This window comes from Cryptotermes secundus, unplaced genomic scaffold, assembly GCF_002891405.2.
Source record: "Cryptotermes secundus unplaced genomic scaffold, Csec_1.0 scaffold1035, whole genome shotgun sequence".
In the NCBI taxonomy this organism is placed as follows: Eukaryota; Metazoa; Arthropoda; class Insecta; order Blattodea; family Kalotermitidae; genus Cryptotermes; species Cryptotermes secundus.
In genome coordinates this window covers 53,062-68,432 of record NW_019744424.1, presented here as the reverse complement: position 1 = coordinate 68,432, position 15,371 = coordinate 53,062, and the positions used below count along the sequence as shown (strand labels likewise).

Here is a 15,371-nt window from a genome sequence, read left to right as displayed (position 1 = left end):
GAACATGAGCACTTCTTCAGGGTGAGATCCCATTGTGTCACTCATGCTGTAGCACTGAAGCCTACTGCTGTTCTGTCCTCATGCCACGTCTGGTACACCAAAAAAGGAACTGCAGCTTACATTCCTACGTTTCGCTACAGCATTACGAATATTTCATGGTACAAGGTCTTTACTCATCTGGTCAATAAACGTGAAGCATTTGCGAAACAAGGTCACATGGACCCTCAAACTGACAGACGCCTGAAACCAGTTCCCTCCTTCATACCCTACTCCTACAAGTTACGAAGCTCCTCATTATGTAACGTAGTTCTCTCCAACCTCCCGTCACTTCATCCCTCTTCGGTCCAAATATTCTCAACACCCTGTTCTCAAATACCCTCAGTCTATGTTCCTCCCTTAATGTCAAAGTTCCACACCCATACGGAACCACAGGCAAAATTAGTTTTGTATTACACAAGTAAAACAGATCTCAAAACATACGTAAACCAACACACTTTACTTGCATAGCACACAAAGGACCGTAAGCAATAAATATAACATAATTAAAAATAAACTAATCGCCTACCTTCCTTTCACTACATACTATCTGACGTCACCGTGTGCATAGAAAGCATTGTGTTCCACAGTTCTACTGTAGCATGAATATTCGTTACAGCGGGAATGTGTTTACCAAGCCGTAGCCTAGCAACGGCCGTCTCTTGTGGCGCCACTATTCTGGGTTGTTAGGAAGGGGAAGACAGACACACAAACAGCAAGATGCGTTGTTGTGTCAAGTTCATAATGGTGACACGGTGACCGTCCGCTTGCAAGCTTCGTCTCCTAAACCATTCGACAGACCCAGATTAAATCTGGTATTGGTGGTCCACGCCGAACAGTTATACTGCAAATTTAATTTTTAACCCTGCCCGGGTCCTTCTGAATAATAGGGCAGAATGGTATTCGAAAGGCTTGCTTTCGATTCCAACTATCGTCAGCAATCTCTCTATGTAACAATGTAATAGCCCTGGGTGAGATTATGAGAGCGCACGAGCTGGCTGCGAGTACTATCGCTGTGGCCATCGTTGCACTAGTGGCGGGGGTTCAGAACATGCCTGCCTACACGCCATACCATAAAAAAACTCCGTGGCTTTAGTCCGCAAGCGAACTATACCGACCGAGCGATCGCCGCTTATCGGCGATGTTAGTCCCAACTTTAGCGGATACAGAGTGTCGCGTGGTCAGCGCAACGAATCCCGATGGCCGTTATAACAGCAGTACCAATTCTGCCGGTAGCTGAATCAGTCAAGTCACTCTGTCTCCAAATGCCACTGTCATGAAAAATACTCGTTTAGAAGAGCTTCCTGATACCTGCAATTTGTATTTGCCTCCCCCCCCCTCTTACTCAATTTTACTGAGCTGCGAGACACGAAGCGAAGAAGTATGTAATAACAGATGTCAGTATAATGGCTTCCAATCACCTGAAGGAGAGAACACAGCTAACTCCCGAAACGTCACGTAAACTCTTTTTAAAATACAGCACAATACCCTACCTCCGACAATGGAAAACGTCCAACATATTAGTACAATGAATCAGCCACTGTCACGAACCTTCACAGGAGGATGGCGTAGTGGGTCTATTTGTGGGACCCTGCGCGGTAAATGACCGTAATGAACCTCTTGAGCCACACACACACACACAAACTGTTGGTGCAGTACAGAACATCGCAACTATCTACTACGGCCTTATTCCAGAAATAAGTACAGTAAAAGTAAAAAAAGTAAAGCTATCCCTGTACCAGGCCGTGAAGGCCCATAGGGTTATGAGATGTTGAGGTTCCCACATTTTCACAGTATTTTAACAAAAATATACTGTATAATACAGTGAAGGTAAAGTTATCTCCAAACTACACACCATGCCATGAAGACGTATGAAGGAGTGGAGGTAGCGCTCCACCATTCTTAACCTCGGCAACAGATAAAGGTGAGTGGTTAACGTATCGCCCCTGCCGCTTTAGGCCCCGGAGAAATGTAATACAGGGGAAACATACGAAAACTGACTGGTAGGCGCAAATGCAAAACTTCTACAAAAGACGGTCTCAACAAAATGTCCCATTCAGGCTCAATTAACACAGAAAATCACAGGCCCTTACATTAAGTGGGTACAATGTCACCATCTCAGAATTTCGCACAACATGTCTGTATTATTGACACGATCTTCACACAAAGTTTCGTGAAAATTCGTCATCTGGATTTATTAAGGCGAAATGACAGGTGAAAATTCCATCATACGGCAACAATTCTGGATACAAACGATGTAATATTCAATTGAATATGTGTTTCTTACTCCTATACACGATCGGGTGGACTCCTTGAACAGGAGTTCAGCCCGTAGCAAGGCAGCTACCTACACACAGAACACAAACGCAGAAAAAACGCACGCAGACATCCATGACTCGGGTGGGATTCGACCCCGGTGTTCGAGCAGGCGAAGACGCTTCATGCCTTAGACCGCGCGGCCACCATGATGGGCACGTCATATTATTACGGCAGTAAAAATACACACACACACATACACGCACATAACAGCAAATCAACAGGGCACTCACTCTGCTTATTTCTTCCTTCCACTGCTCCGTGTACATCCGTTGCATACACACACATCTCTTTCTTCCTTTATGCTTTAGCACGCATCTTCCAACCTTACTGCCAACTGTCCCAATCTGTTCCGTCATCACGAGGGGCGAGGCGTTCGAAACAGAACCCAAGGTCTTCACAGTTTCTGCGGGAAATGCTTGCTAACACTCAGTTCTGAATCTTCGGTCTACCAGTCTCTCGTCTAAAAATGATACGATTAAAAGCAAGTAACTATTTTCTTCCCGTCTTTCATAAAGGTAAAGGCATCCCTGTAACAGGCCGTGAAGCCCACAGGGTTGTGAGACGTCGAGGCTCCCACATTCGGCTCACAGATGGCGGTGAGGTTGTCAGCCTTACGCGCCGGCCGCCCTTCACCCCCAGGAATATTCCTGGTACTCATTTGTTAGAAGCTGGGTCGACCCCAGGGCCATTCTGCGGCTGGAAGGATTAGGTAAATTGAAAAAATCCACCTCATCGGGATTCGATCCCGCGACCTTCCAGCTGGTAGCATAGTGCCTCAACCATCTATGCCACCGCGTCCTGTCTTTCATATGATTTTTTTATTATATAATATTAGCAATCAGAATTACGAAGAAAGCAGTCTTCTGGGATTTGGCACCGTGTTGTATAGTCACCGCCGTGAAAGCCTCAAATCTTACAATCAGAATTACATTTGATTCTATAAGCTAATTTGCTGTAGTATTCTTCGTGACGTGGAGAGGGCTTATCCAGAGATAAGTCCTCCTTAACCCTCTCTCAGGTCGGCTGGCCAATTCCTTTTCAGTCTTCGTCCAGTGTGAGGTTCCAGTAACGGTTGAATTAGTACGTTCTCATGTCCTATTTTGTTGAGGTATCTTGTGCTTTTCCCTTTTATGACTTCCTTCACTAGCGGCACTTTCAGGTATTCATGGAGTGTTATATTGGAAACATACCATGAGGCGTTAGTAATCATACGTAGTATCTTTGACTGACATCTTTGGATTATGGAAATACTGGTTTTGCTTGCACATCCCCATATTTCCACTCCATATACCCAAACTGGTTTTCTTATTGTTTTGTAAAGTAAGATTTTGTTGTCTAATGAGAGTTTGGAATTTCTTCCAATTAACCAATGCATATCCTTGATTTTTAAATCAATCTGTTTGCGTTTTTTAGTAATGTGTTCCTTTAAGGTTAGATGGTTGTCTACATGAATACCTAAGTATTTTGTGCTGGGTAACTCAGGTATTTGCATTTTATTAAAGAAAACTGCAGGACATTGTTCTCTTCTTAGACTGAAGTTTACTTGCACTGACTTGGTTTCGTTGATTTTTTATTTTCCATGTATTTGTCCACTCTTGTATTTGATTTAGATGATTTTGCAAAATGAAGGTAGCTATTGCTGGATCTGTGTTGGCTGAGAGGATCGCGGTATCATCCGCAAATGTGCCCACTGTTGCGTTGGCATTGACTGGTAGGTCTACTGTATACAGTAAATAAAGTAATGGGCCTAAGACACTGCCTTGTGGTATACCTGATTTTATTGCAAAATTGTTAGATATGCTACCACTGATTCTCGTTCTGAACTCTCTGCCATTTATATAGGATTTTAGTAAGTGGAAGTAAGTGATAGGCAGATATTTTTTGATTTTGTACAGTAGTCCTGGACTTGCATCAAGGAAGAATGATGTGCAGTATTCTTTATTTTCCATTGCTTGATGTATTTTGTGTGTTATTTTATGTATCTGCTGTACAGTGGAGTGGTTTTCTCTAAAACCTAATTGACGTGATGGTATCCATTCTTTCGTGTTTGGGTCACACCTTATTCTTTTTAAGAGAAGTCTTTCAAGGAGCTTAGATATGATGAGTAATACTTACAGGACGATATGATGACACACTATTAGAATTTTTGCCTGGTTTGAGGATCAGGATTATTTCTGCTGTTTTTAGCTAATTTGGCCAGTATTTATGTTTGAGAATAGCATTAAATATATATGTGAGAAGTACTAACCCATTTCTTTTAACATTATGGGAGTCACTTCGTCAATGCCAGGTGCTTTTCTTGAGTTTAGGAGTGCTATTTCATTCTGCACTTCTTTAACTGTAAAAAAAATTATTTCTGGTATAATGCTCATATTTTCAGATATTTGTCTTTCTATTTCTTTATCAGTCTGGTCATCATATGGTGTAAAAACTGTAGCAAGATATTCACCGAACATTGCTGCTTTTTCTTCATCACTTCTTGCCCACAATGTTTGCGGCGCCATTTCATTTCTTATAGGATGTATCTGTGTCTTGGGTTTTTTAAATGTTTGATGGGTTTCCAGATGGTATTGTCATATCTGTTGAGGCTGGTTATGTAGTTAGAGAAGGAGCTTTCTCTTGCCTCTTTAATTTTACACTTCAGCCCATTACTTGTATGGCTGTATGTTGTTTTATCTGTTGGTGCTTGACTTCTATACCACCTGGCTCTTGCTCTTCTTTTCTGACTTATGAGTTTTTTAATTTCAATTGGAACATTCCTTGTGTTATTTTGGAAGGTGATCTTAGGTGTAGCAACTTGGGTTGCCTGTTTTGTAGTGTTGATTAGGGAGGTTAGCNTTACAGGACGATATGATGACACACTATTAGAATTTTTGCCTGGTTTGAGGATCAGGATTATTTCTGCTGTTTTTAGCTAATTTGGCCAGTATTTATGTTTGAGAATAGCATTAAATATATATGTGAGAAGTACTAACCCATTTCTTTTAACATTATGGGAGTCACTTCGTCAATGCCAGGTGCTTTTCTTGAGTTTAGGAGTGCTATTTCATTCTGCACTTCTTTAACTGTAAAAAAAATTATTTCTGGTATAATGCTCATATTTTCAGATATTTGTCTTTCTATTTCTTTATCAGTCTGGTCATCATATGGTGTAAAAACTGTAGCAAGATATTCACCGAACATTGCTGCTTTTTCTTCATCACTTCTTGCCCACAATGTTTGCGGCGCCATTTCATTTCTTATAGGATGTATCTGTGTCTTGGGTTTTTTAAATGTTTGATGGGTTTCCAGATGGTATTGTCATATCTGTTGAGGCTGGTTATGTAGTTAGAGAAGGAGCTTTCTCTTGCCTCTTTAATTTTACACTTCAGCCCATTACTTGTATGGCTGTATGTTGTTTTATCTGTTGGTGCTTGACTTCTATACCACCTGGCTCTTGCTCTTCTTTTCTGACTTATGAGTTTTTTAATTTCAATTGGAACATTCCTTGTGTTATTTTGGAAGGTGATCTTAGGTGTAGCAACTTGGGTTGCCTGTTTTGTAGTGTTGATTAGGGAGGTTAGCGCGCTGTCGATTTCCATTGGGCTCTTGAGTCTCACATTTAGATTTATATCTTCATGTAGTTTCATCCTGTATTCTTCCCAATATGTTTTTTTATTGCGCATTTTATTTCTTGGTGTTTTGTGAATAGCATGACTACTGACAGTGGGTACAATTGGTGTGTGATCTGAAGAGAGATCGAAACTGGGTACCACATCCACGTATTCTGAAGAAATTCCATTTGTAACGAAGAAGTCCAAGAGGTCAGGGGTTTTGTTGGGATGTGTTGGCCAGTATGTTGTCTTTCATATGGATATAAAACTTGGTGTCTTACATTAAGAGAAGAATACATACTGTTTGTCTTTTTGAAAAGAGGGTGCTGAGGAGAATATTTAGATATAAGAGGGAGGAAGCTGTAAAAATTTCGTGATAGGGGGCAGAGTTCATAAAATTAATAGTTTAGCATTACGTGCCCAAATTAATTATTAATAATGTATTTCCGAATACATAAGATGCTCAGTCAGTAACGGTAATTCATAGCTATTTAACATTTTCGAACTACAGAATTTTTTCAGCCATCTTTCCGACCATGGCAAGTTCGAGGGCATACCCCTGCAGGCCACATAAGTTTCCATCCCCGTACCGGATGGATGTCCGTTTATTCGTGCCTGCAAAGCTTCCTGCGCGCGTTTCTCAAGCCCCCTAAAATGCCTCATTTCAGAATGGATTCCATCGTATGTCCTATGTGGTTCAGCATCCCCCACTCCCTTGCAGTGTTCAGTATAGCAGCAGCCGAGGGCCAACACGGACACACTTCCGGCAAGACGCACCAGCTAACACTGCAATACAAATACTTGATAGTTATGATGTGGGCCTTTCGGAATGGCACATACCAACGTTTCGAAGGAACCTGCTGTCTCCGTCTTCACGGTGGCTACATTTATGAATTAAAGATTGTTCGCGATGGATCACCATATTCGGCCACGTCCGATAGTGGACACTATCTTGAGGCAATTCAATTCAGTCTTTCCATCCTGCTTCTTCAAGATGAAGTTTTACGATATTCTCATGCCTGTGCCTACGCCACACACACAGCTTCGTCCCTTGTCCCGAGCCAAATGTTGATAATTTCTCATTCCTACATGCGTGCTACACATGCCCCTTATCTCATCCTCCTCTGGTCACCAGTTAACAAAACCCGTTCACAATGCACTGGTCGGGCAGACCTGGCACATGATAGCTTATTTGGAATGCTTTAAGCACGAGATGGCGCGTTTCTCGGCTTCTGGCGTCCTGCGTCGGTAGGGCATTCCAATCCCGACTTCTCAAAATTAGTGATTTCGGCATATCGCGCCCAAGCCCTGGGCGTACATGGGCGAATAGCATTAAAACGAATCTTATACGTAGAAACAGTGGACTGGACTGGATCCATCCGACTTGGGAACTGTCCGCTGGGAAACTACTGAGAACACGGGAATCAAGTACAGAACTACACAAACGGAATTTCTTCTGCGAGACATCCCTCGGGTAGAAACAAAGCGAAAAGTGGCCCGCTGAGGGTAGCACAGCCGGGTAGGGCAAGCTGCACTTGGTCAGTGGGTATAACATGTCTCCCTCCGTCCTTTGTTTAAAATGTGTAACTTGTCACGCCCGTGTTAAACCTATTCGTATCGGATTTACTGAAGGGAAGACTTACACAACGTAATTAAACGTGAGATGTACATAGCAGTGGCAGTGGACACTCCAGGAATCCTGCAATGCTCAAGCAAAACCTAAATTCGTAACTTCACTTGCAGCATCCTGCTTGAGAAAATGATGGTTCTCAGTTGGTCATAATTTCCCCAGCCTCTTACGGAGCCCGAGAAATCTTACAAGCTATAGCCGTCGGGCTCATCTGAGCCACCTGAATCCAGTCCATGTCCACGACCTATTTTTAAGATCCATTTTAATAACATCCTCCCATCTACATCTTGGTCTCCAGTATGACCTCTTCCTTCCAAGTTTCCTTTTTATTAAGATGTTTCATGCGTACAATGACCACCCAATAATATTTGGCGAAGAGTACAAATCGAAAAGTGGTGCACTAAAAAGCAACAACATAAGCAACCTTGAGGCGTTAAGTGTAGGTCGCACTAGTCCTAAAATATGAGCTGGTGAGTTGCAGGGAACTCCGTGATTTCAGTCCGCAAGCGAACTATACCGACCGAGCAACCGCCGCTTCTCGGCGAACTTTAGTGCCAACTTTTGCGGTTAGAGGGTGTCACGTGTTCTGCGCAACGAATCCCCACGGCCGTCAATTTCGGCTTTCTAGACCGGAGCCGCTACTTCCTTGAAACAGCTCCTCAATTATCATCACGAGGCTGAGTGGAAAAAATCTGGTAGCGCCGGGAATCGAACCCGGACCTCTGGAGCTGTAGCCAGGAACGCTGACCACTAGACCACAGAGGCGGAATGGTTTAATAAATATGCCTACTCCTTTTAGCGGCTCATTTAAGAGGTTTCATTTTCCCTCGACAAACCTAGCCGACAATATGATACAGCACTCCTGAAACTTTGTAATTGCCTTTTTCTCCCTCCACCCCAAGAGAATTTCCTTTATTTCTTCCGGATCATGAACAGGTCCGGGGAGGAGGACGATGTGGGAATTTGTCACACTGTAACAGCAGCAGTAAAACAATTCAACGCCTACAATTTTATGAACAAAGAGGCACAAGGACTTAGTAATGTAATGTTTAAAATCGGCATTACGGTTGTTCTGCCGGTCTACACAAAGAACGTTAATCTCTCGTTCCTGCTTGTAAGAGCATAAAAGTGGAGGCCCTGTCTGGCAAAACGTGTGCAGAAATAAAAAGAAATTGTTCCGTGCGCTGCTTCTTTCATATAACACGCATCCTAAATGTCAAAGATTAAAATAAACGAAAAAGACACTCAAAATCTGCTGAAGAGGAACAGCGTACAATTACCGCTATATTAAAACAATTTTGGAAATCTTTCACAAGCAGACTGAAAATGGCTTCTTCTAACAGATCGAACTGAGCACATAACCCAAGCAGAGGGCGGTTTTCACAACATCAGACGAAGGCCTAAGTCGGGGTGGCTACGGAAACTAAAACCGACTAATTTCAACAGGTTACTCTGTCACTGGAATTCCTAACACAACTAAAAGTGCGCCAATATAATGTGCGGTGTCTCGGAGATCCTAACCCCCATTTCGAGTGCATGTTTCCCCGTCTGCAAACTCACCTCCCACTTACAATACTACGACCCTGGGGTCGAGTTAGCCTCTAACAGAAATGAGTACCAGGAATCTTCCTGGGAGTAAAGCGGCCGGTGCATAAGGCTGACAACCTTGCCGCCATCTATGAGCCGACTGTCTAAAAAATGTGGGAGCCTCGACGTCTCACAACCCTATGGGCCTCCACGGCGTTACAGTGAGAGCTTTACCCTTATTTATATTGTGGCCTACAGGCTTGTCAATTTCTCTGCGACTCCGACCATCGCGGAAACAATTAACAGGAGAAAACGGCATCTCTTTCGCTGGAACATCCGAACGATCTGCGGCAGGCTCTCAAATAACTGCCCTGTACAATTACACAACACAATACTATCAAACTGTCCCGTTTCGGCGGCAGGTGACAGTTCCTTCAGCAGCCGTCCTTGGGCTCTCGCTCCAGTTGGTCTGCATTTCACCATAATTGGGCGACTCTCCCCCACTGTCACCGTGTGCTAATAACCTTGCAATACACAATCGGACAAACCTCACATTCTATGGGTACAATTATGGTTGTCATTCTGATAATCTTCTCGACAGCAGTTGCAGAAATCTGCAGTGAACTAAGAAAACGTCTATTTATTATTATTATATACAAAACTATAATTCTGCCTGTGGTTCTGTATGGTTGTGAAATCTGGTCTCTGACACTAAGGGAGGAAGAGAGACTGAGGGTGTTTGAGAACAGGGTGTTGAGGAGAATATTATTTGGACCAAAGAGGGGTGAAGTGACAGGAGGTTGGAGAAAAATGCATAATGAGGAGCTTCATAACTTGTACTCTTCTCCAAGTATAATTAGAATTATCAAGTCAAGGAGGGTGCCATTGGCAGGGCATGTAGCACGAATGGGAAGAGGAATGCATATGGGGTGTTGGTGGGAAAGCCGGAAGGAAGGAGACCGGTGGAAAGAATAAGAGGTAGAGGGTGGACAATATTAAAATGGATCTTAGATGGATAGGGGGGCACGCAGTAGCGTACTTTGTTGAGGCACTATGCTACAAGCCGAAACGTCGCGGGTTCAAGTCCCGATGGTATCACTGGATTTCTTCAATTGACCTAATCCTTCCAGCCGCACTATGGACACGGGGTCGCCTCAGCCTCTAACAGAAATGAGTAGCAAGAATATTCTTTGAATATTCTTGGGGGTAAAGAGCGGCCGGCGCGTAAGGCTGATAACCTTACCGTCATCTATGAGCCGACTGTCTAGAAAATGTGGGAACCTCAACATCTCACAACCCTATGGGCCTCCACGGCCTGTGACAGGGAGAGCTTTACTTTTACTTTTTTACTTTACTTAGATAGGTTGGGATGGTATGGATTTGATTCATCTGGCTCAGGATAGGGACCAGTGGAGGGCTCTTGTACACACGGTTATGAATCTTTGGGTTCCATAAAATTCTGGGAAGTTCTAGAGTAGCTGCACAACTGGCAGCTTCCTAAGAAGGGCTCAGCTGAGTGAGTGAGTATTTGTGGGGCGAGACTGGGCCCACCTGGTACTGAGGCCACTACTGGACCAGATGATAAATGATGGTCATTGTGGAGCAACTGGTGAACAAAGATTTGCAGGGGAAACCTAAGTACTCGGAAAGTACATACTCCAGCGCCACTTGTCCATCACAAACTCCACTTGACCAGGCCAAGGCTCAAACCCGGGCCGCCGAGGTGGGAAGCGAGCGACTAACCGCTTGAGCTATGGCGTGGCCCAAGAAAGCCTCTAACGTGTGCTTTATATGCATCTATCGTACATTATTCTCAAGTGACATTCCGACGACTGAATTTATTGTCAAAGACGAAGGCACCAAGCTTGACTGTAAACAACACAGCCTTATTTATTTCTAGGAATTACGGCACTCAAAACGCCAGTAAACAGGTAAATCGAAATGCATTTCACAAACGCCAGCATGGGAAGTTCAACCTCTGCAGTTTGCCGTTTGCTTATATATCTTGGTTTAATTTCACTCCTGGCACCTTCGTATTCAGCGACTGCAAACAAATTCTGATATCACATGAACGTGTCCTGCATGACGTTACATAAAATAAATATGGCCAGTTTTTTAACCTTGTTGACCGGTTTCACGGCTCTGCGCTTCACGGTGACCGGTGCGATGCTTGCCGCGAAGCACAAATGAATTTTAGCGGTGAATTAGCATGCCTGATGGACGACAACGTTTGTATTGAAGGAAAGTAATTAACTTGTGGACTGCTTGACGGCATTATGTTTCACGGCCGGCAGTGCCGTTCATGCGTGGGAGCATGCAGCAGTTATCGGTTCCATGAGCCATTTGTTCTCAGTTACAGTTAGTGCACAGTGCGGTGCGTCATGGTGCGGTATACTTCAGAGCAATGTGCATTCCTGTATGACACCTATGTGAAATACGGAACTGCTAGTGTCGGCGAAAATTTCGGCGTATTTTTTCGTGATGCAAGAGTTTCCAATAAACAAACAATTCACGATTGGATAAATAAACTTAGAACTGGGCTCTTAATAAACAAGAAACAAAAACAAACACGCCGAGTGTTTGCTGAGGATAAATTAAGATGACAAAGGGGGCCAGACTTGTACACCTACAAAATCACTGAAACGTCTAGCTCAAGAGACTGGAGTGTCAAAGTCCAGTGCAAGAAGGGCAACCCAATTGCTGAAGCTTAGACCCTATACTACACTAATCCACACCTTGTGCCGCGCGATCCAGCTAACATGGTCCATTTTTGTAGTTGCTCTCTACAGCCTGTCGTCGAAGGTGAAATCGATCCGTAATTGATATTCTTTTCCGATGAAGCGTGGTTTCACTTGCGGGATTACATAAATACGCAAAATAATCGCTACTGAGTTCACAGACTCCACATCTAACCCATGAAGTCTCGATCCATCCAGTGGAAGTTGGTGTCTGGCGTGCTGTAAGTGCAAGAATTGCTGGACCTGTGGTTTTTTAACAAAACAATTAATTGCGAAAGATATCTACGTGTAAAAGGACAGCATTTTCAACACCTCGCGTGGTCTGTGAACTGCAACTACTTCATTCCGAACGTTATCGGCCATCAGGCATGCTGAGTCATCGGCAAAATTCGTATGCGCCTCGCAGCCGGCGGTGCATCGGTCGCCGTGAAGCGCAGGACCGTTGATCCGGTCAATAAAGTAAAAATCCTCCCTGTATGTTCACACACATTTACATTCTACTCCGAAGAGAGAAAACCGAGCTACGTGTTGAAAAGCTCTTGTAAGACGCCTGAACATCCTCACCTCATAACACTACGAACTACGTAGGGAACAACTTCTCCATGGTAAAACCGCAATTTCTCTCCCCCGACAAAACAAGTTTCAACACGTATTATCTACAAAACCGCGACAAACATGAAAAGCTGCTCACCACGGCTGGATATGTTATCGCAATCTCTACTTTTCAGGACTCCCTGAAACCACACCCACGGTTCCGTTCAAACACCGTTACACAGAAGCAATTAAAAAAATATCAATTCTGCGCATAGCTCAGCAAGCAACAACTTTACAACAGGGTGACTATATATTTCAGCCCTTTTATGTATGCATCCATATGTCACCTACTACTACTAAACTTCTGCAACATTAACCAAATCAAACATGCCATAAACTGCAACTGACATTTGTTAAGGAATTCTGAAAATATGCTCAAGCAAGCGAGTTTTACCTTCTGTATTACATGTGTGTTTCGTCTGAAACACTGTGACAACAAACGAGATATTAAAACTGCTTACAGCATTGTGAACACACATACAATACTTCCTAAATATGATTATGAAAGAAATTCAGTGGTTAATTATGCCCTACGGCCCTCAGTAATGGCGGTACATGAAGAAAAGTCCATAATTTTCAACGCAAGAGAACAAAGCACACTCCTGTAAGAAAATCTACAAACATTCCGCATGGCAACAATGACAGCAACCGCCAAACACCGAACATCCGCTCTAACACATCATGCAACAGTTACTGCTGTGTGTGTCTGTACAGGAATAAAATACCCAACATCAGCAGTAAAAGAATATACGGTATGTCTAGAAATAATGCGTAAGAGAAACATGAGAAAAGAAAAAGCAATATTACAAGAATGGGTTTCTCATTAATTGTTTGTATAAGCAAAAATATTTTAATCTACTTGGATGATTGAAAGTTTTACATCAATCATTAATCTGTAGATAAAAAAAATAATTAAATTTATCCATTTCAATCTGCACACACTACCCCCCCCCCATGAATCACGTTTCAAACCTAGCTGGAGCTGCAACTACTACTACGATCATCATAACATTAATATTGTAACTCTACTCGACACCCAATAACGAATAATAGCGTCCACTTCATACTTCTTCTGACTGTACCCTGAACTGAAAACCACTCAACAAAATGGCTTCCCTCACTCCCCTCGATCGAACGTTCCTGCCCCCAACATGCGGGGAGGAGCGCGGAGCGGTGTGTTAGCCCGCATAGAGCGGCTGCCTTCCATAACCCCAGCCGAGTTGCATACAAATATGATAACGCAACCTCACGTACCCTCTGATATAAGCTTGAAGTACCGTGGGATGCTTCTTGAAGATGTCCTTTTTTCGTCTATTATTATAGACGAAACGTTCCTGTCTAGGTCTTCAAATTGTACCCGCACGCAGAAATCCGTGACTAGGAGAGACTGCAGAGGAATCCAAGCTTCGGGCGTAGTCAGTCATTACACATCCCAGAAGTTTAGTTTTGTCACTGCACTCGTACTGATTAGGAATGGTAACTTTCAATACTAAACAGCACAGCCAATAAACACGACAACGTAACTGCGATGGAACAGCATTCCATTGTGTCCGGCGGGTGTAACCCACACGTCAGCACAGAATACACTCAAAAATTAATTTGCTGACCCGACTTAAATCTTACTTTCAAACACTACTTTCCAAGCACATCACATCACTCAATTGTTAAAACATGTGGCATCACACCACCACTCTCCTTACGAGGCTTCACTAAACAAAGACGACAAAGCGACGCGGCAGGGTAAATGCGTGTTTCCAGAAATGGCCGCTTGAAACACCGAGACAGCAAGCGATACACCAAACATGTAACTCACCGGGTCTTTACATACAGAAACACACACAACACCTGAAACAAGGTACATAGAAACCTCAGGAACCGAGTATTACCTTCTTATTGGGCGAAGCAACTACTGGTGCTAAGTACAAAATGCTACGAATAATTGCAAAGCGAACAAACACCAACCTCCGTTTGCAAGATTCTTGGGGCTCCATTTACACCACGATATCCAATAAAAAGGAATGTCTATAAAAATGAAACACCACAGCTTCCCATTCAATGGCGGACACTGCACTTTCTCACTATGCCCGCCCGCTTCCCTGCTATACTCTCTATACACATGGCGCGGCCTCCGCTGCGCTCAGCTTGGTTATCATCGGCACGGCACGGTTCCATCATACCTCAGCCACGCGGAGAGCCAACGACCATTATGCACAATCCAGGGCCGGCCATATAACACTAGCATAGACTCGATTGAGCATTCGCCATCGTAGTTTAAGAACTCCATCGTATAAAAGTATAGTTGTGACGAAGTCTGCCTTTATCTGCCGGAGAAAATGACTAAAAAAACTCATTTCACCTTCAAGAGTAACATAAAATACTCGTTTTCTTATTTGCCGCTTCCCATTCCAATGAAATAAAAACACATACAAAAAGAAAGAAGGAATGGATTTCCGAATACAAAATACCGATTGCTTTGGGTACTTTGTTGAACCAAACTGGTGGCTGATTTTTCATGGTTAGTATAAAGCGATAAATTCTGCCGTACTTGAATGCGAATTGCTTCAGCAGTCTGAGAGAGGAGTTCACGATATTAATGTAGTCAGAGAAAGAAATGAACCCAATGAAACAAGAGGTTGTAGGCCACGCGTCATCATTCAAGAAGAAAGATATGAAACTGCCGAGATAAATTGTCTTAAAATAGCTGAATGAATTAATTCCCTATAAATGGAGAAAAGACTCTCAAGGCTTCTTTTTTTCCATTCCTTGACACCGGACTGTTCATAAACGTGTTATCTAACCGTTCCAACTAACTTGACGGCAAAATATATCCGTTTTCCTAATAATATCAAGAGTAGATATCTTAGCTAAGTGACTATATTCTAGCCAATTTGTTCTAAGTGAAAACTCAAACGCATATACGTGACCCAACTCACC

General features: G+C 43.2%; 1 protein-coding gene across 6 annotated transcripts in view; it reads right to left on the bottom strand.

The window, feature by feature from the left end:
- The window catches only part of LOC111874789 (zinc finger protein 608), a 187,969-nt gene extending 173,378 nt beyond the window's left edge, over window positions 1-14,591 (bottom strand). For 2 of the 6 annotated variants that reach the window (XM_033755596.1, XM_023870580.2), the window contains exon 1: window positions 13,692-14,591. The gene's annotated coding sequence lies outside the window, so the exon portion shown is untranslated. The remainder of the gene's footprint in view (window positions 1-13,691) is intronic. The other 4 variants (XM_023870581.2, XM_023870584.2, XM_023870582.2 and 1 more) reach the window with 3 other exon arrangements.
- Window positions 14,592-15,371: the final 780 nt, after the last annotated feature.